This window comes from Salvelinus alpinus, chromosome 5 (assembly GCF_045679555.1).
Source record: "Salvelinus alpinus chromosome 5, SLU_Salpinus.1, whole genome shotgun sequence".
NCBI classification, from domain to species: Eukaryota; Metazoa; Chordata; class Actinopteri; order Salmoniformes; family Salmonidae; genus Salvelinus; species Salvelinus alpinus.
Genome location: NC_092090.1, coordinates 69,880,706 through 69,902,809, shown reverse-complemented (window position 1 = coordinate 69,902,809; position 22,104 = coordinate 69,880,706). Strand labels below are relative to the sequence as shown.

The 22,104-nt window shown below is 40.7% G+C and overlaps 1 long non-coding RNA gene across 1 annotated transcript; it reads left to right on the top strand.

The window, feature by feature from the left end:
- Positions 1-7,779: 7,779 nt before the first annotated feature.
- Positions 7,780-12,711, top strand: LOC139576632 (uncharacterized). Its single transcript, XR_011675155.1, has 4 exons — positions 7,780-8,084; positions 9,771-9,989; positions 11,530-11,598; positions 12,350-12,711. It is a non-coding gene; the product is annotated as an uncharacterized lncRNA (long non-coding RNA).
- The last annotated feature ends 9,393 nt before the right edge of the window (positions 12,712-22,104 follow it).

Sequence of the window (22,104 nt, the reverse complement as noted above, 5' to 3'; positions counted from 1 at the left end):
TTCGCAATTAGTTGTAAGACTGTGTCCCCTTTTCTTAGTGGATGGAGGGAGAGAGGAGGGATGGTGAGTCAGGTGAGAGGCAGCCTCACCGCTGCTCCCTGCCTCCCCTCAGACTGAACATCAGATACTGCCCATTAGTCCATTTTTTTTTTAAAGCCAATTATTATGCTCACTAAGGTGTGTCTCACAAGTAATAAAACAAATGATCTATTACCAGTGTGATCATATACCAACATTTTTTAAATATAATTTCAAAATGATCTGAGTAGAACAACATTGGCAGGGCAATTCAAGAGTAGCCAATATGCAGTGATAATGTATTGGGCCTATAGCCTACTGCACAAATCTCATTGCTACAAAACTGCTTTCAATTGGTTAATGTTGCATAGGCTTACGTTTAAGTAATGTGTATTTATTCCCGTTCAGTACAGTTGTTTCTGCAGATAAGTTACTTAGTTGTACTGTGATGCTGGTAAAACTGATACCAGTATGCAAACTGCTGTATGGCTGACACCATTGAAATGTTTGGACTTTGGAGGCAGTTCTGTGATGTCAGTAACCCCAGTAAAGGCAATCGGATGGAGATGGTTTGGGATGTGAGGAAGAAACAGATTCCAGCAGAAACAGCTGACTGACTGATGTGTGCCTTTGTTCAATATTTTATTTATTTTTTACATTCCTCTTTAAACCAATAAGCTATTCACTCATTGCATGTACTGCACATACAGTTGAAGTCGGAAGTTTACATACACCTTAGCCAGATACATTTAAACTCAGTTTTCACAATTCTTGACATTTAATCCTAATTGTGATGGCCACTCCAATACCTTGACTTTGTTGTCCTTAAGCCATTTTGCCACAACTTTGGAAGTATGCTTGAGGTCATTGTCCATTTGGAAAACCCATTTGCGACCAAGCTTTAACTTCCTGACTGATGTCTTGAGATGTTGCTTCAATATATCCACATAATTTTCTTCACTCATGATGCCATCTATTTTGTGAAGTGCAACATGATGCTGCCACCCCCGTGCTTCATGGTTGGGATGGTGTTCTTCGGCTTGCAAGCTTCCCCCTTTTTCCTCCAAACATAATGATGGTCATTATGGCCAAACAGTTTTATTTTTGTTTCATCAGACCAGAGGACATTTCTCCAAAAATATGATCTTTGTCCCCATGTGCAGTTGCAAACCGTAGTCTGGCTTTTTATGGCGGTTTTGGAGCATTAGCTTCATCCTTGCTGAGTGGCCTTTCAGGTTATGTCAATATAGGACTCGTTTTACTGTGGATATAGATACTTTTGTACCTGTTTCCTCCAGCATCTTCACAAGGGCCTTTGCTGTTGTTCTGGGATTGATTTGCACTTTTCGCACCAAAGTACGTTCATCTCTAGGAGACAGAATGCGTCTCCTTCCTGAGAGGTATGACGGCTGCGTGGTCCCATGGTGTTTATACTTGCGTACTATTGTTTGTGCATATGAGTGGTACCTTCAGGTGTTTGGAAATTGCTCCCAAGGATGAACCAGACTTGTGGAGGTCTACATTTTTTTCTGAGGTCTTGGCTGATTTCTTTTTATTTTCCCATGATGTCAAGCAGAGGCACTGAGTTTGAAGTTAGGTCTTGAAATATATCCACAGGTACACCTCCAATTGACTCAAATGATGTGAATTAGCCTATCAGAAGCTTCTAAAGCCATGACATAATTTTCTGGTATTTTCCAAACTGTTTAAAGGCACAGTCAACTTAGTGTATGTAAACTTCTGACCCACTGGAATTGTGATACAGTGAAATAATCTGTCTGTAAACAGTTGTTGGGAAAATTACTTGTCATGCACAAAGTAGATGTCCTAACCGACTTGCCAAAACTATAGTTTGTCAACAAGAAATGTGTGGAGTGGTTGAAAAAACGAGTTTTAATGACTCCAACCTAAGTGTATGTAAACTTCCGACTTCAATTGTATATACTTTAGTGTATGCTTCCTTTTTATACTTAAGTATTGTCTCTAGAAAACCACTTGGTCGTAGCGCAACTTGAACCTTCACCCAACTCTCATTGACATCAAGGAATGGTTTTCAGGAAACTTCGACTCGCATGCATTTTTCAAGTTTTGCCATTACTGTGTACGCTTACATTGATTGTTTTACATCAATGTGATCAGACAGAATTGAACTTAACAATGTGTATAGATTTGATTCCAACTTGTTGTATTGACTTTTTACTTCATCCAATGTATTGTTGGTTAAATGTTTGTAGACATGGTGGCGTTTTGTGGATTGTGTAAGGATACACAGGGTGTGTTTAGAATGGAATCGGGCCAACATACTGTTCTAGAATGAAGTGGCAGAGTGAGTCAGTATAAATGAATCTGAATTTAATTTTGAATCAGAATCTGAAGTTATAGAAATTGTCAAGGGGTGTAAAAGTTTTATTGTTATAACTATAATTATAACTGGTCCTTTTACTGATAAAACTGTACATGTTTTTTCTTTGTAGCTCATATTTATGTGGTAATGTCAGTTTGCAATGAAGATAATTCATTTTAGGGCTAAATTAAAATGTTATTTAGTTGCTAGGTTCCTGCTCCATAGACTACTGATTGTACCCAATTGTTTTAATTTACACGCAACACACTATCTATTTTGGTGAAGATAATTTAGGCACACTAATAAATGTGGTGTCAACTTGCATGTTCCGCTGCTGAAGAGTCTCTACTTCATCAGGGTATAGGGGTTGTTTTAATATTAGGCTACTGCTTGTGTCCTTCCAGCTTCCACTCCATCTGCCTTTGCGTGTAGAGGAGACAACTACAAGCTGCTTCTGTTAACACTGTAGGCGGATTGTATTTGTTGTGATGAACTTATTGGTGACACTTTTACTATTATGTTTCTTAATAAACCACTCAAATCTACACATCGTCTGCTGCCTATTCTTCAACTGAACCATCAATAATGAAATATTTGTTGCAGTAGAACAAATGAATGGCCACATCATCAAAGATCAACAGATTCAATCTGCTAAAACAGATTGAATAGTGCCCTTACAAGGCGGGATAATGATTTAAATGGTTTCACTGTCCAGACCCATCTACACTTGTGAGATATCCAGACACAATGCGTGCCTGACTACCTCCGCAGGAAGGAAAGGAGAAGGAAGATCACAACCAGATCGCTTCTTTTGATCGTCTACAAATGTGGACACAATCAGGACAAAGGGTGCATGTCAGCAGGTAGCCTAGCGATTAAGCGCGTTGGGCCAGAAACTGAAAGGTCACTGGTTTGAAACGCTGAGCCGGCAAGGTTGGAAAATCTGCCGTTCTTCTCTTGAGCAAGGCATTTAACCCCGAACAACTGGACGTCGATTAAAAAACTTAAGGATCCGCCCTTTTTTTCAATTTTCACCTAAAATGACATACCTAAATCTAACTGCCTGTAGCTCAGGACCTGAAGCAAGGATATGAATATTCTTGATACCATTTGAAAGGAAACACTTTGAAGCTTGTGGAAATGTGAAATGAATATAGGAGAATATAACACATTAGATCTGGTAAAAGATAATACAAAGGAAAAGCCAACCGTTGTGTTGAATGTTTTTTGTACCATCTTTGAAATGCATGAGAAAGGCCATAATGTATTATTCTAGCCCAGTTGCAATTTTGAGTTTGGCTACTAGATGGCAGCAGTGTATGTGCAAAGTTTTAGACTGAACCAATGAACCATTGTATTTCTGTTGAACATTTTGAATCAAGACTGCCCAAATGAGACTAATTGGTTTATTAAAAACTTTTCAAGTTCATTACTGTGCACTCTCCTCAAACAATAGCATGATATTATTTCACTGTAATAGCTACTGTAAATTGGACAGTACTGTTAGATTAACAATAATTTAAGCTTTCTGCAAATATCAGATATGTCTATGTCCTGGGAAATGTTCTTGTTACTACCAACCTCATGCTAATCGCATTACCCTATGTTAACGCAACCGTCCCGCAGGGGACCCACCGATCCTGTAGAGGTTTTAAGGCAGCCCCCCCGCACCTCTCTGATTCAGAGGGGTTGGGTTAAATGCGGAAGACACATTTCAGTTGAATCCATTCAGTTGTACAACTGACTAGGTATCCCCCTTTCCCTTTCAATAGGAAATGACCTTAACATTTCTAGCACGATATCACAGATGATCCATTATATTGGATAATCGAGTGGTCGCTCTAACAATGAAGAGAAACGTCTTCAAAAATGAAATGCAGTCGGGACTACTCTAGCCAATGAGAGTGCAGATACACGTGTGAACAACAGGCACAACTCCTAATTATATCAGTACAATGCATTATAAAACATTTTCTCACATAGCAAAAAAGCCATTACATTTTTGGTAACTCATTGACCTCATTGCCTAAATCGACATCGTCGGTGCCCAGTTGTTGGGCAGTTAACTACCTTGCTCAAGGGAAGAACGGCAGATTTTTCAACCTTGCCAGCTCGGGGATTCGAACCAGGGACCTTTCAGTTACTGGCCCAATGCGATTTGGTGACCACTTGACCTTCCCTCTAGCGCCACCATCAGGCCTTTCCATTTCCATTTTGTTTTCCATTTTCCATTTCCACTTTTACAGCTGCTTATTTTCTAGTCGGTATGTATACTTAGTTCAACAATCTGCTGCTGATTTTATTATTTTGTTTGTTATATCATTCTATAGATGATAATGTTCATTTATTTTAATTGAATAGGTTAATGTATATTTAAGTTATATTTTAAGTTATTCATCAATGTTAAGAGAATTTTCCATTCAAGAATTGTACCATTAAAATTACATTTAGACTGTAAAAGATGGCCTTTAGCACATTTCTTATAGAGGGTGTCAGTCTTGCATCAAATAGTGAATTCCACTGTATGCAGAATGTTGCATGCATGTCTGCACAGTGTTATATTTTCACAACTCACTGTCAGTAAATATTGTACAGTAAATATTGAACTATTATAAGCTTTGAACGGGTCAATTGGGTCCTGGAGGTGTGTGGTTACAGCAATTGCGAAGGGTTGGTGTGGCCTGTGGTGGTGGGGCCCAATGTGATATATTTTCATGGGGCCCAAAATCCCTAGTGGCGCCCATTCCTGTTGTTCACACGTGTATCTGCCCTCTCATTGGCTAGAGTCTTCCCGACAGCATTCCATTTTTGAATACATTTCTCTTCATTGTTAGAGCGGCCGCTTGAGTATCTGGTCAATATAATGGATAATCTGTGATATCGTGCTAGACTTTTTAGGTAATTTCTTATTGAAAGGGAAAGGAGGATACCTAGTCAGTTGTACAACAAATTGATTCAACTGAAATGTGTCTTTCTGTATTTAACTCAACCCCTCTGAATCAGAGATGTGCGGGGGGCTGCCTTGCTCAGGGACAGAGCTGACATTGCAGTGTTTACCGTGAATGCAGTCTCCGCTATAACGTGGGAACAATACCTTTACATTTCAATAATGCCGTAACTCTGAATTTCCAGGAAATCTGGTCACAATGTGGACGAATAAGGCTGCTTCTACACAGGCACCCCAATTTGGATCTTTTTTCACTAGGCAAGTCAGTTAAGAACAAATTCTTATTTACAATGACGGCCTACCCCGGCCAAACCCTGCTCTAACCCGGACGACGCTGGGCCAACTGTGTGCCGCCCTATGGGACTCCCAATCACGACCGGTTGTGATACAGCCTGGGATCGAACCAGGGTCTGTAGTGACACCTCTAGCACTGAGATGCAGTGCCGTAGACCGCTGCGCCACTCGGGAGTGTAGGCATGTGAAGAGGCATATCTGAAAATGTGGGCACAATCAGAATGTGGACAAGATTAGGACACAGGACCAATGTTAGCACCAGGTATAAATGAGGCCAGAGATGTCATTCTCTTTCACTGTCTCATACCATTTGAATGAAGGAAACAACTGCTACGAGTAGATGTAGCAGTTGTGGTTTCCTTAACTCAAACGGTTTTCTGACAGACTGTTTTCACAGTATCAGTAAGGCAGAGAGTAACAGCTTCTACACCTGCAATTTTATAAATTTTTCGAACAAATTAATTGGAATATAACCAATCGCCTTTCTTTATTGAATGTGTTTTGGATTCCAATCCTCTCCGCCAGGTCAAAGGCAAGTTTTTGGTCATCCCATGCTGTAAGTCCGAAAAGGTCTCTTTCCATTTTATTGACTCACCAGGTCACATTAGAAATAGACAGTGAAGACTGGTAACTCACCCAAATGGCTGTGGCCTGGGGTTTTGGCCTGCTTGTCTCGGTGGCGCCTCAGGGTTTTGGTGGCACATTAAAAGCACGGGCAGCTGCCTTAATGCCCTACCCATTTTCAATTGCATTCAGGGCACAACGTGGGCACATCTTCGCCATAGCCACCACAATCATATATTTTCTTGTAAACTCTCATCTGAAAATAAAACAATTAAAAGTATCTTAGGAACAGTGGAGTACTGACCCCAAATCTAACCCTAAACCCATCCCCTAGTCTGACCCTAACCCATACCCCTATTCTAATCCTAACCCTGGCCCCTATTCTAAATCTGACCCCTAACCTTAATCCTAACCCTGCTAACTGGGGGTTAGTTAGCTGTGGTAGCACACATTATCTGATGCTAACTAGTTTGCGAGCATTTATTTCACCTCAGACTTTCTGCTAGTGAGGTTTCTAGCTAGCAAACTGGGGGCTAGCTAGCTATGCTAGCAGACATTAGTTATGCTAACTAGCTGCCAAACATTTGTTTCACCTCAGACTTTCTGCTTGTGAGGTTGCTAGTTATCTATCTGGGCTAGCCATTGCCTAAATTACAGCTAGAAACAATTGATCAACCATAAAGGGGCGGGGGCATCTTGCCACCAACATACTAACCTAACATATTACTACTTTACTCAAAATCAAAAGAATTCTCTCTAAACAAGTGGATGATTTATCTTAAGGCTTCCCTACATGTATATTTAAACAAAAATGATCTAACTTCATTGGATTATATATGCAATTTTTTCTAAATTACATTTTTGTTGTTGGTGATGGAATGACTTAAAAAATGTTGATGAAACAGATAACATTTGTAGTTGATCAAGACTAGTAGCAACCAGAAGAACTGTTTTAACATTTTTTTTTGACAACTTGTGGTTTTGTGAGAACTACAAGGGGGGGGTCTTAACTCAGGGGGCATCTCGCCCCATAGTACCCTACCGCTCAAAACCACTCACTTTTCCCTGGATAAATAACTGCGAGAAACCAGTAAATTAGAATACATTATTTATATGAACAGCATTGTGTGAAATTGAACTGTTAAATTATATGTGATTTCTAATTCTGGCTTCTCTACAGCCTCTGCATGACGAACCAACACTCAGGGTGGGGACAGACCCATCTCAGTATGCAGTGCAGTTCACAATGCATGTAGACCTATCATCTCATCATGGAAACTTTTTTTCAGGAAGGCCTGCATTTCCTGCAGCATAGCCTATGCTACAGTAATATAAAGACCAAATGCACGTCTAATTTACCCATTTCCATCTGGCTTTCGGGGTCATCTTGTTTTTAAATTGTTAAGATTTTTATTTTTATTGCAGCTGCAGTTTTAAAACAGCCTATCACTCAACTATCGTTGCTTTAATTAAATTAGTGCACATGCGAGCAGTCTCTCTTGCAGTCTTTCTCTCTCTCCCTCAACTCCATTCAAATTGCATCCAAAATAGATAATCCTGTTCTAGATTGATATATAGCCCTATATATAAATGTCCTAGCCTACCTCTTTCAGGTAACAAATTCAATGCAGTATTAGCCTTAGATTGAACTAATCAATGATGGGTCATGCATAATAAGCTTCTAATTTATAGCCTCTGTCTCTTGTGCAATATGCAAGCACCTGTGTTTCCGCTGGCCTCTCCTTAAAAAATGTTCCTTAGCTCTTGGAGTCCCATGCAGGAAAAGCTAGACTCGAATAGCTTGCTGGACATCATTTTTTTTTGTTGCATTTCTTATACCAATAGACTTTTCGAAGAGGGACGCGAGCGTTTTTTTGCTGAATGTTTCATGTAACTGTTGAAAGCGAGGAAGAGGAGGTAAGCTACTAACAAAGGGAAATATTATGAAAGGTATATATGGGTCAGCCTACTATTTCAAAATTTAAATCATATTCACTAGCCTACACTTATAACTTTGTAGGCTGCCTGTGCAGCACCAGAATTGCTTGTTCTCTTTAAGTGATAATGCCAGAGAAGCCGGTGTTTTGAGGATATATTGGCACGGGTGTTGTTAGGCCCGAGAAGAAGTCGAAGAGGAAAACCGTACCACTATATCCCCCAAACACTGGCTTCTAGGGTATTATAATTTTATACGACGGGTTACCAACATATTCAAATAATGATTGACATATTTCCATTAAACATTTTTATTTTGATGAATTTATTCATACTATCACAAGATATAGACCCGACACAAATCTACGGTTGCTGTCTAAGCTGACTGGTTGTTCGTTCTATTAGTTCGGTTGCCAGAAACACGACCCAGTCGTTCATTCTTTTTGTTGTGGATCTATGGACGCAACCCAGTCGTTCGTTCTAAATGTTCCATTGCCATACTGGCTGGCGACGTTCTTATCCCTTGCTTGCTAGCTAGCCAACTACAGCTAACTTACAGTCACGTCAAAAAAATGCAGCCAGAATAACAGCAAAGTAGCTGCATTTGCATTTGTTTAAGCTTTTTGTGGATACACCCGTAACAATTGCCTGGCATAGAAAATGTGCTCACTCGTCAGTACAAAGTTGTTCAGAGGAGCTAGCCAACAACACAGCTAACACAATCACTTCAAACTGAAGCTGGAAAGACTGCAAACTACAGTAGCTGCACTTCGTTTCGTTTTATAGATTTTTTCAATTGACATTTGTATATATCCACAACAATGATGCCTGCTGATTCATGATTTCAATTGGCTGAGAAACGCTGCCTGCCTGTCTGTCTCGTCCCGACGCGTTCATTACTATAGGACAGCTGTAGATCGAAAAGAAGGCTTGAATATTGAAACAATGTTGCAAATGTTGGAGAGACAGACAGCAAGGTTTATACAAATCTCCGCTGTTGAAAATGAAATGTTAGTCTAAAATAAATGTGAAATAATGTCTAGATGTTTTTTATAGTGGAGATCAAGTTTATAAATTGCTTGGCCGGGCTGATGAGATAGTGGATTGCGTAGTCAAATGGAACAGAGTAAATAGAAATTTTACCGTAGCCGGTGGTAATTTGTGGAATAGACACCGGCTGGAATGCGGTTTTAACCAATCAGCATTCAGAATTAGACCCACCCGTTTTATAATCTGTCGTGTGTAATGTGCAGTAGCCTACATCATACAGTATATGTATTGGATAATGGCACAATCATTTGGGCATTTTTGGGCTTGGGCTCATTAAATGTCGTTAATGTGAGGCTTATAAAATCTATTTAATAGGTTCATCAGGTTAGAATTTTCATGCTGATCGAAGCTCTAATCAAATCCAGACATTTATATGCTTTATAATGCTTTCGAATGGCACTTACGGTTTTGGGAAATACCAGGTTACCCGGGATGAGTGATTTATTCTCGGGATGGAACAACCCTACAGTACATGGATTAGCCTACCAACTGGGGTCATTTTGAAATTAAAGATTAAACTGTTTAAAAAAAGAAATATCATAGCGATTTTTGGGGAATAATAATTGATTTGAAATAGTTATTACACTGTTCTTCATTATTTACCTCTTCCTCGTCTAGTGATATAACATGGCAGAAAAGATGTTTGACGCTGTGGAGGAGCTTGCGGAGGACATAATCAAGGTGATTCAGTGGAAAGTGTGATGAGCATGAACCTTCTATCCCAGAAGAATGGATGAAGGTATTTATCCAACGCAGAAGGTTGCTGAGATAACTCTGGGGACGGCCCTGAGCATATCTCTGGATATACTGAAAGAGGCCAGGCAACAACAAAAAAAGGTAACACAATAACTTAGGTAGGCCAACAGTCATGATGCAGAGAGCTGCACAGTTCACCTTAATTAAAAGGATAGTTCGGGATTTTGGCAATGAGATTTAAAAAAATTGTATCCAGGAGTTCATCTGACTGAAGTAGATAATTACCCAACTATCCCTTTAAGTAAAACGTTTTAAATGGACTGTGTGCAGTAGCAAGCTATCTGTTTTAGTTTTCGAGATGATTGATCTCTTTCAAGGGAGTAGCTGTGTATATTTATTTCTTCTGAACACATTTCTGTTTGTTGGCAATGTCAATTCTTGCAATTTTTTTCTGAATACATACAGTGCCTTAAAGTATTCATACCCCTTGACTTATTCCACATTTTGTTGTGTTACAACCTAAATTCAAAATGGATTAAATATATTATTTACACCCATTTACACACAATTCCCCATAATGACAAAGTGAAAACATGTTTTTAGATATTTTTTGCAAATGTATTGAAAATGAAATACAGAAATATCAATTTACATATTCACATATACATATTCTGGGTAAGCCTCAAAGAGCTTTCCATACCTGGATTTTGCAACATTTGCCCATTACTATTTTCTTAATTCTTCAAGCTCTCTCTAATTGGTTGTGGATAATTGCTAGACAGCCGTTTACAGGTCTAGCCATAGATTTTAAAGTAGATTTAAGTCAAAACTGTAACTTGGCCACTCTGAAACATTCACTGCCTTCTTGGTATGCAACTCCAGTGTAGATTTGGCCTTGTGTTTTCGGTTATTGTTCTGCTGAAAGGTGAAATAATCTCCCAGTGTCTAGTGGAAAGCCAACTGAACCAGGTTTTCCTCCAGAATTTTGCCTGTGCTTAGCGCCATTCCAAGCATTTTCCATTTTCTATCCTGAAACTCCCCAGTCCTTAACAATTGCAAGCATACACATATCATGATGCAGTCACCACTATACTTGAAAATATGGAGGGGGGTACTCAGTAATGTGTTGTGTTGCAATAAAACCTCCCTGGTCTTTGTGGTTAAATCTGTGTTAGAAATTCACTGCTCGACTGAGGGGCCTTACATATAATTGTATGTGTGGGGTACAGAGATGAGGTAGTCATTCAAAAATCATGTTAAACACTATTATTGCACAGAGTGAGTCCATGCAACTTATTACGTGACTTGTTAAGAACATTTTTACTCCTGAACTTATTTAGGCTTACCATAACAAAGGAGTTGAATACGTATTGACTCAAGACATTTCAGATTTCCAATGTGTATTGATTTGTAAACATTTCGAAAAACATAATTCCACTTTGACATTATGGGGTATTGTGTGTAGGCCAGTGACAAAAAAATATATACAATTAATCCATTTTAAATTCAGGCTGTAACACAACCAAATGTGAAAAAGTAAATGGGTGTGAATACATTCTGTAGGCACTGTGTACTATCCATGGTACTATTTCTACTGATCAACCCTAACCCCTACCCTAACTCTAACCTTAACCCTTACCTAAACCTTACCATAACCATTTAAAATGTCAACATCAATCAGGTAGGGATGTCCCAAGGATTCCAGATAGCAAGGACCAAAGAGATCTCTGTCCGACAAAATGCTATCCTGGTAAAGTATGTTTTATTTATTTGTAATCTAACTATTTATACCATCAATGCAAGCTGTAAAATCACTCCCAATTTAGAACACAGCCACCTTAGTTATGTAGCTTACTAGTCAGTGGATCTTTGACATTATGGGGCTATTTTGCTTCCACTGGTCCTGGGGCCCTTGTTAAGGTCAACCTTTACCCAGTACCAGGACATTTTAGCCAAAAACCTGGTTGGCACTGCCAGGAGGCTGAAACTTGGCCGCAAGTGGATCTTCCAGCAAGATAACCCCCCAAATCCAAAAAGATTTCAAGTCAGTATCTGGACTTGAACCCCTATTGAAAACCTGTGGTTTGAATTGAAGATGGCAATCCATAAGCGTAGACAAAGGATATCTGCAAAGATTATGTACAAAGGAATGGTCTAAGATCCCTCCCATTGTGTTGTTTTCCTCGCAAGGTGAGGTATTGAAAGGTATTGACAACAGGGTTGGTAATAATTTTGACCTCTATCTCTTGCTCTAGTATAAAATAATATAATTTCCCTTTTTTTTTTTTTTTTTTACAGTATTTGTAACTATTTTATACAGTGTTTTTTGATCATCTTTATCAAGGGTGCAAATAAGTCTGGATACAAATTGTCTTCTATATGAAAATATAGAAGACAACATAACTTAGAAAACATCCATGATGCAGAAAGCTGAGTACTGCACTTTTAATTTGTCTCGGTCTACTCTGTTTCTTTCTCTCTTACCTCTCTGTCACGAGCAGTGTCACATCACAGCCCCATGGCTGCTCCTCCTCCTAGCCATTTTAGTTTCCTGCTGAAACACCGGAGGGAGCTGGAGAAAAGAATAAACCTCCTACGTCCTATCCTCAGCACCCTCCGTGATATTGGGGTTTTGAATGAAGAGGAGATCGAGGAGGTGAACAGCAAAGCCACGGAGGTCCGGTAGAATGAGGCTCTACTGACCATGATCATCAGGAAGGGGGATGAAGCACAGAAGTACTTCTACCAAAGCCTGAAGAATGAAGACCTTACCCTGGTGCAATATCTGGAGAAGCAGTCCTGAAAGATGCACAGCAAAATCTGTCAATCTGTTTTTAATATAAATATATTCACACAAAAAAAAGCTTTTTTCAAATGTGTGTCAGGCTTCATCTTCAAAAAGAGATCCACATCGATTTTTCTTCTGTTCAACATTCTAATCACCAGGATTTAGACGAGCACGGTCAGTCTTAAAAATCCATCAAAGTACAACCAGAGAAGGACACATGGTCCAAGTAAAAGACTTCCCCTTCCCCTGAACCCTTCTTTACAGAACAGTCAAAATATCGTTTGTTGTCTGGTATAGGTAATGGGGTTGGGTTGTGGGCACTGTAGTAGTATGGCTGGTTTGGTTGTGGGTGCTTGGCATGCAACAGTGTCAGTATCAGTGTCCTCAGTCTTAGATGTGAGGCCAGGTCTTGGCCACATCCTGGTGCTTAGCTTTATGGATCTACTGGCAGTACGCAGACAAGAGGACTGAGATGAGAGAAATAGGGAGAAAATGAAGAATAATAATGGACAGATTGCAATTTAATGAGGGGGGTCCAAAATAGGGGAGGGTTGTCAAAGAAAATGTTTTGCTTTGGAGAGGGTGTCGTTTTCTTTATTGGGCACAGGGGAGGGTAGTGCGTTTGTTCCCTGGTTTACATTCACTCTTTTGCAAGTTTTACTATATCATTTCTTCCATCCTAGCCAAATTTCCTCTTCTGCTTACATGCGCCTCCCCTATGTCAAGGGTGTTTTGGTACTTCCATTATGCACTACGCTTTTCCAAGTGCTAACTTTTACTATACCACAGGTCAGTATAGTCTACCAGTCTAACGGTCTATCCAACATTCAACGTAACAATAGTGGTAGGTGGATCATTTGTCCAGATCTGCAATAGACTAACTAGCAATCATACCACACATAAAAGCGTTCAAAGTTGCATAAATGTTTAACATGAATCGACAAGTAAGAACAGCTGAGGCCAGCTGCATCACTGAGCATGAAAGAACAGTGAAGACATGAGACACACAGCTAAAAAATCTCCTCTATTGATCTTGTTTAGGGACAGTACGAGTATCCTAACTAGACTAACCGACAACACCACAATGCATTGAATAATTGCATTATTGTTTTCAAGTGAGTACAACATTCTACTCTAGGCTGCAGTGAAAATGTCAGTTGAATAACAGCGCAAAAGTCATGCGATTTTAATGTTTCATTCGATTTAGATCAGTTGTGGGTCTACTCTCGACAGTTTATAATGTCTAGAAAGGCACAGTAACAGGCCAGTCTGGCTGTATTTTTACTTCTGATACTGAATGCGCAGTCTGTTGCAGATCATCATTCTCCGTATGCTCCCGGCAGGCCCAGTTATTCCGGAAAGTTTAACACATGCTCTGCCTCCTCTCCAATCCGAGCGCCCATTCCTCGCACACCTAGAACCTAACGCTTCAATACAGCCTAAATATTTATCTTTTAACTTTTTAAATGTATTACCATTTATATGTGGCATAAAGACAACCAGTCACAATGTTTTCATCTGATTAGGCTACTTAAAAAGTTTTCCGTAGGCATGCTCACATTCATCCAAATATAATTCCAAGATGGAGGCCTTTTTCATTGAAGTAAAACAGAAGAGAGGAAAAAGAGTATGTCTGTAGTGAAACGCCTACAAGGGGAATTTAATATACTTTTTAATATTGTAGTGGACTAAGATGAGAAGAAGGCAGGTTACCGTGGAACTCCCTATTTAGGTGATGCAATTTTGGAACTTACATTTATTTATAATCATTTGTTTTATAATTATTATTAGTTTACGATAGGTTATAAGTAGGTCTGTTGTAAAATAAATCACATTAGCCTATTTCTTTCATTTGTTGGGTATGATTGGCACTTGCCTTTGTTGGTAATTGCTGCAATATGGCCTGTTCAAAACGTTTGTGAAAGTTTAAACCAGTTCGTAAGTGTTTTGTTTCTGTTGAGCCAGTTTCTTTGGCAAAATTAAGTTCCAACTGTAATGCTCTGTTTTCCGCAATATAATAGCCTGCTCGTATTTTCCCTATAAACAATGGCTTGACTTACTTTTGATATTACCCTAATACATTTTAGAACGTTTTGTGAAGGTTTGGTGTGTTCTGGCTTTTATTAAGCTTTAGCTACGGCAAGCCTATAATATGAAGGCAGTGTGCACTGGTGCTCAAACTGACTCCAACAGTTGAACTTGAGGTGAGGAAGAATGTTTCAGACCTACCAGAGTTACTCCTATAATGTAACAATATAATGCCTATCTTTGTACAAAATATTCTGATAGTCAATTTACGAATTAGCCTCCTGTACATCTACAGTATATCTGAATAGCAGACGCAGTAGACATCTGACATAAAGAAGTGCGTGTTGGTGTCGTAGCATGCCACCGGCATATCTCTATTTCTCTGGAGCAAGGCCTAAGTTTCTCTTCTTGGATATAGGTTACACATTTTTTTAAATATCATACTGAGCAAAAATATAAACACAACATGCAACAATTTCAAAGATTTTACTGAGTCACAGTTCATATGAAGAAATCAGTCAATTGAAATAAATTCATTAGGCCCTCATCTATGGATTTCACATGACTGGGAATACAGAAATGCATCTTTTGGTCACAGATACCTTAAAAAAAAGGTAGGGGCGTGGATCAGAAAACCAGTCAGTAACTGGTGTGAACAACATTTGCCCTCTCCTTTGCATAGAGTTGATCAGGCTGTTGATTGTGGCCTGTGGAATGTTGTCCCACTTCTCTTCAATGGCTGTGTGAAGTTTCTGGATATTGGCAGGAACTGGAACACGCTGGCGTACACGTCGATCCAGAGCATGCCAAACATGCTCAATGGGTGACATGTCTGGTGAGTACATTTACATTTACATTTAAGTCATTTAGCAGACGCTCTTATCCAGAGCGACTTACAAATTGGTGCATTCACCTTATGATATCCAGTGGAACAACCACTTTACAATAGTGCATCTCAGTCTTTTAAGGGGGAGGGGGGGGTTAGAAGGATTACTTTATCCTATCCTAGGTATTCCTTAAAGAGGTGGGGTTTCAGGTGTCTCCGGAAGGTGGTGATTGACTCCGCTGACCTGGCGTCGTGAGGGAGTTTGTTCCACCATTGGGGTGCCAGAGCAGCGAACAGTTTTGACTGGGCTGAGCGGGAACTGTACTTCCTCAGAGGTAGGGAGGCGAGCAGGCCAGAGGTGGATGAACGCAGTGCCCTTGTTTGGGTGTAGGGCCTGATCAGAGCCTGAAGGTACGGAGGTGCCGTTCCCCTCACAGCTCCGTAGGCAAGCACCATGGTCTTGTAGCGGATGCGAGCTTCAACTGGAAGCCAGTGGAGAGAGCGGAGGAGCGGGGTGACGTGAGAGAACTTGGGAAGGTTGAACACCAGACGGGCTGCGGCGTTCTGGATGAGTTGTAGGGGTTTAATGGCACAGGCAGGGAGCCCAGCCAACAGCGAGTTGCAGTAATCCAGACGAGTATGCAGGCCAATGAAGAACTGGGACATTTTCACCCTCCAGGAATTGTGTACAGATCCTTGAAACATGGGGCCGTACATTATCATGATGATGGGGGATGAATGGCACCACAAAGGGCCTCAGGATTGCGTCATGGTATCTGCAATTGTGTTTGTTGTCCATAGCTTATGCCTGCCCATACCATAACCCCACCATGGGGCACTCTGTTCTCAACGTTGACATCAGCAAACCGCTCGCCCACACAACGCCATACACATGGTCTGCGGCTGTGAGGCTGGTTAGACGTACTGCCAAATTCTCTAAAATGACGTTGGAGGCAGCTTATGGTGGAGAAATTAACATTAAAGTCTCTGGCAACAGTTTGGGTGGACATTCGTGCAGTCAGCATGCCTATTGCACATCTGTAGCATTGTGTTGTGACAAAACTGCACATTTTAGAGTGGCCTTTTATTATCCCCAGCACAAGGTGCACCTGTGTAATGATCATGTTGTTTAATCAGCTTCTTGATATGCCACACCTGTCAGGTGGATGGATTATCTTGGCAGAGGAGATGTGCTCACTAACAAATTTGTGCACGAAATTTGAGATGAATTATATTTTTGTGTTGGGTTTGCGCCAGACATAGCGTTTTCCTTGATGGCCAAAAAGCTCAATTTTAGTCTCATCTGACCAGAGTACCTTCTTCCATATGTTTGGGGAGTCTCCCACATGCCTTTTGGCGAACACCAAACGTGTTTGCTTATTTTTTCTTTAAGCAATGGCTTTTTTTCTGGCCACTCTTCCGTAAAGTCCAGCTCTGTGGTGTGTACGGCTTAAAGTGGTCCTATGGACAGATACTCCAATCTCCACTGTGGAGCTTTGCAGCTCCTTCAGCATTATCTTTGGTCTTTTTGTTGCCTCTCTGATTAATGCCCTTCTTGCCTGGTCCATTAGTTTTGGTGGGCGGCCCTCTCTTGGCAGGTTTGTTGTGGTGCCATATTCTTTCCATTTTTTAATAATGGATTTAATGGTGCTCCGTGGGATGTTCAAAGTTTAGGATATTTTTTTATAACCCAACCCTGATCTATACTTCTCCACAACTTTGTCCCTGACCTGTTTGGAGAGCTCCTTGGTCTTCATGGTGCCGCTTGCTTGGTGGTGCCCCTTGCTCAGTGGTGTTGCAGACTCTGGGGCCTTTCAGAACAGGTGTATATATACATATATACTGAGATCATGTGACAGATCATATGACACTTAGATTGCACACAGTTGGACTTTATTTAACTAATTATGTGACTTCTGAAGGTAATTGTTTGCACCAGATCTTATTTAGGGGCTTCATAGCAAAGGAGGTGAATACACATGCACACACCACTTTTCAGTTTTATTTATAAAATATATTTTTTAAACAAGTTCTTTTTTTTTTTTTTCACTTCACCAATTTGGATTATTTTGTGTATGTCCATTACATGAAATCTATTTAATTTACAGGTTGTAATGCAACAAAATTGGAGAAACGCCAAGGGGGATGAATACTTTTGCAAGGCACTGTACCTCTACTGGTGTACCATCAAGCCCTGGTGTTTTTCCAGACTGAAAAATGTTAATTGCCTCAAAACATTCCTCTTCTGTAAGTTGGCTTCACACAGGTTTTTCTTTTACATTATTAGTATTATTATTGTTATTAGGAAAGAAATCATTCAGTGTAAACGGAGGAGACAGAAAAGACAACATATGTTTAAATATTTTGCTTCCTCTTTCAAAATATAATATAATATGACTCCATCATATTTGAAACACCTGCATTTTGGAGCTGCCTTTCTCAAGAAAACAAAAAAGAGACCATGTTTGAGACCCTGCCCTGAATGACGGGTCGCCACTGGAGTCCACGGTAGTTTTCAATATCTGACTTTCCACTTGTATTTCTTCCATTTTATTACTGTAATTCATTCCTGTTTTTAAGGCCTCATCCTCCACCAGTAGCCCAGGCTAAAGATCCTGTTTTTTTAACTGCTCACCCAAGCTTGAAAGCAATGCTCTATCTTCTGGAGACAGTTATAAAAACCTCCCCCTCCAAAGTTATATTTAGAATTTTAGAAGGCGGCTTCCCTTCAGTTTCGCTCGCAGAGCCCGAAGAGAGGTCTTCTCTTGTTCGCTTCGATGTATCTGATTCTTTTTCGAGCATATCAAAATGCTGTTCAATAAATAGTTTGGTTCTCTCTGTTATCCAGGATGTTTGTTTTGCAGTTATCAGCTATTTTTTGTATTAATTCATGGCACAAGCTGAGCCTGCCTGCCGTCCTGTACCTGCCTGACTCTGAACTGATTATGAACCTCTGCCTGTCCTCGACCTGCCCTTTGCCTGCCCCCGTGTTATAATAAATTATCTGAGAACTGTACTATCCGCCTCCTGTGTCTGCATCTGGGTCATATCCTGAGGCGTGATAGCCTGGGCTGGGCCTGACTCTTCTCTCCTCTCCTCCTTTTTACTGGGGGGATGGGCCTGACTCCTCTCTCCTCTCCTCCTTTTTACTGTGGGCCTGGGCCTGACTCCTCTCCCACTTTTTACTGGAGGGCCTGACTCTTCTCTCTCCTCCTTTTTACTGGGGGGATGGGCCTGACTCCTCTCTCCTCTCCTCCTTTTTACTGGGGGGCCTGACTTCTCTCTTCTTCTCCTTTTTACTGGGGGGCTGGGCCTGACTCCTCTCTCCTCTCATCCTTTTTACTGGAGGGCTGGGCCTGACTCCTCTCTCCTCTCCTCCTTTTTACTGGGGAGATGGGCCTGACTCCTCTCTCCTCTCCTACTTTTTACTGGGGGGCTGGGCCTGACTCCTCTCTCCTCTCCTACTTTTTACTGCGGGGATGGGCCTGACTCCTCTCTCCTCTCCTACTTTTTACTGGGGAGAAGGGCCTGACTCCTCTCTCCTCCCCTACTTTTTACTAGGGGGCCTGACTCCTCTCTCCTCCCCTACTTTTTACTGGGGAGAAGGGCCTGACTCCTCTCTCCTCCCCTACTTTTTACTAGGGGGCCTGACTTCTCTCCTCCTTTTTCTCTTCTTTCTTTTCCTTTTCACCTCCTCCACCTCAATCTCCTGACAGGAGGCGGCCGGCTCTTTAGATTCAGGGACATCAGTGGCCTCAACCTCCATTCTCCATCATCCACCTCTTCATCAGATTAGTCCAACCACTACTCTTCTCCTTTTCCTCCTACTCTTCCTGTGCTCTTTGTTTCCTCTTCCTGTTGAATCCACGCAGACTGCTGATCCTGGTCCCTGAGGCTCCGTCAACTACCTCATCAGCAGTCCTGAAAAAGAGAGAACACCACAGAATCCAGATCATAAACAAGCCTACAGTACATCATCACTCCATCTAATCTATTCCCTGTTCATCAGCCCACCTGAGCATATGGAAAGTGTTACTAAACCAAATGCTGCTGCTACAATGGCATGGCACAGTCCCACTGCCTTACAGTTGGGTCTGGTACTGCTCGTCTCCTGTGCCCAGTATTAAGGTGGTGTAAAGCAGCTTTAGTTCAGTCAGGCAGCTGCACCTCACCCAGCTTGGTTAGGATGTCTGCCCTCTGGGGATCAAAGGAGGGAGATGATGATGAATAGAGTACTTTGTGTTTTATGGCCAGAACTATTTCCAGTGACACAGCTCATAATTTTACACCAACGGAAACTGGGCTGGTCTGGCTCGGAGAAGGCAGATGTAACATGTTATCTTGGATTTCTTCTCTTTGACCTCCAGGACTTTCTGCAGATGTTTCCTTTGTTTCTTGGTCAGGGCCGTTTCTTCGGAAACATCCTGCTTCTGTCCCTTCCAGTTGTGCCTCTTCCTCAGTCGCCCCATCTCACAGCACTCAACAGACAGGAATTCTACAGTATGTATCGCACAAAGAGAGCGTAACATTGACAAAGAAGTGAGTGAAGCAAGTACCCATTTAAATACTGTATGTCGGTACTTGATATTAATGCGTTGCTAACTGGTTTTGAACACACAACTGGTAGGAAGAGCCTAAACAGCTAGATGGGTCATTCCTACAATGTGGTTCCTTTTCTGTCCCCAGGAAATATCAGTTCATATTTAGTGTAAAATGTGGATTCCAAAAGGCTATAAATATAAATTCAGGTGTCCTTTACCTTAAAAAGACCAAGATATGGATCCTGAAAGGGAATTTTCTGCATTTCCAAAGCTTTAGTCAGTGGATGTTGCAGTTTTTGCCATGTCCCCAGGTGTTATCAACTTCCACAAGAAATATAAGCGATAAAATAATACAATGTTTAAAATCTTTCTTCATTATTTTATAGTCCTAGTTAAAGTCTCTTTCATCAATAAAGTTTTTTTCATGATTTATTGTATTTATTATTTAAAGATTTTTCTGTATGCCCCTGATATCACTTTCCATCCTGTTAGTTGTAATTCTCCATTTAAGAAAACAACCCCTTCCTACAATGACACCACATTCAGGAAGTGTGATAATTTTTGGGGTGGAAAAACTATGGTGCAAAGCTAAATAAATGTAATCACTCAGTTTGAGCTATTTGACCATGTTTCATGTTGTTAGTCTGTAAAGTATATCCCAGTCATAAATTTCCACCTTGTTTGGCTAAATTATATATATTAAAAAAATATATATATATACAGTACCAGTCAAATGTTTGGACACACCTACTCATTCCAGGGTCTTTCTTTCTTTTTACTATTTTCTACATTGTAGAACAATAGTTACCCTATTCCGTAAAAGACCAAGTCCATATTATGGCAAGAACAGCTCAAATAAGCAAAGAGAAACAACAGTCCATCATTACTTTAAGACATGAAGGTCAGTCAATCCAGAAAATGTCATGAACTTTGAACATTTCTTCAAGTGCAGTCGCAAAAACCATCAAGAGCTATGATGAAACTGGCTCTCATGAGGACCGCCACAGGAATGGAAGACCCAGAGTTACCTCTGCTGCAGAGGATAAGTTCATTAGAGTTAACTGCACATCAGATTGCAGCCCAAATAAATGCTTCACAGAGTTCAAGTAACAGACAGATCTCAACATCAACTTTTTAGAGTAGAGACTTGCTTGGGCCAAGAAACACGAGCAATGGACATTAGACCGGTGGAAATCTCTCCTTTGGTCTGATGAGTCCAAATTTTAGATTTTTGGTTCCAACTGCCATGTCTTTGTGAGACGCAGAGTAGGTGAACGGATGATCTCCGCATGTGTGGTTCCCACCGTGAAGAATGGAGGAGGAGGTGTGATGGTGTGGCTTTTCTGGTGACACTGTCAGTGATTTATTTAGAATTCAAGGCACACTTAACCAGCATGGATAGCACAGCATTCTGAAGTGATATGCCACCCGATCTGGTTTGCGCTATCATTTGTTTTTCAGCAGGACAATGACCCAAAACACACCTCCAGGCTGTGTAAGGGCTACTTGACCAAGAAGGAGAGTGATGAAGTGCTGCATCAGATGACCTGGCCTCCACAATCACCCGACCTCAACCCAATTGAGATGGTTTCGGATGAGTTGGACGGCAGAGTGAAGGAAAAGCAGCCAACAAGTGCTCAGCATATGTGGGAACTCCTTCAAAACTGTTGGAAAAGCATTCCTCATGAAGCTGGTTGACAAAATGTCAAGAGTTGTTGTCAAGGCAAAGGGTGGCTACTTTGAAGAATCTAAAATCTAAAATATATTTTGTTTAACACTTTTTTGGGTACTACATGATTCCATATGTGTTATTTCATAGTTTTGATGTATTCACTATTATTCTACAATGTAGAAAATAGTAAAAATAAAGAAAAACCCTTGAACGAGTAGGTGTGTCCAAACTTTTGACTGGCACTGTATATGTTCAAATATGTTTGATAGAGAAGTTCAAAAGTGTTCACCATTATGCTAGCTAATTTTCCACTGAAGCTCACGTGTAAACAACATGAATCGTTGTGTTCTGACACAGACAGAGCTATGGAAAGTTCCTTCCTTAAAACTTTATTCCGCAAG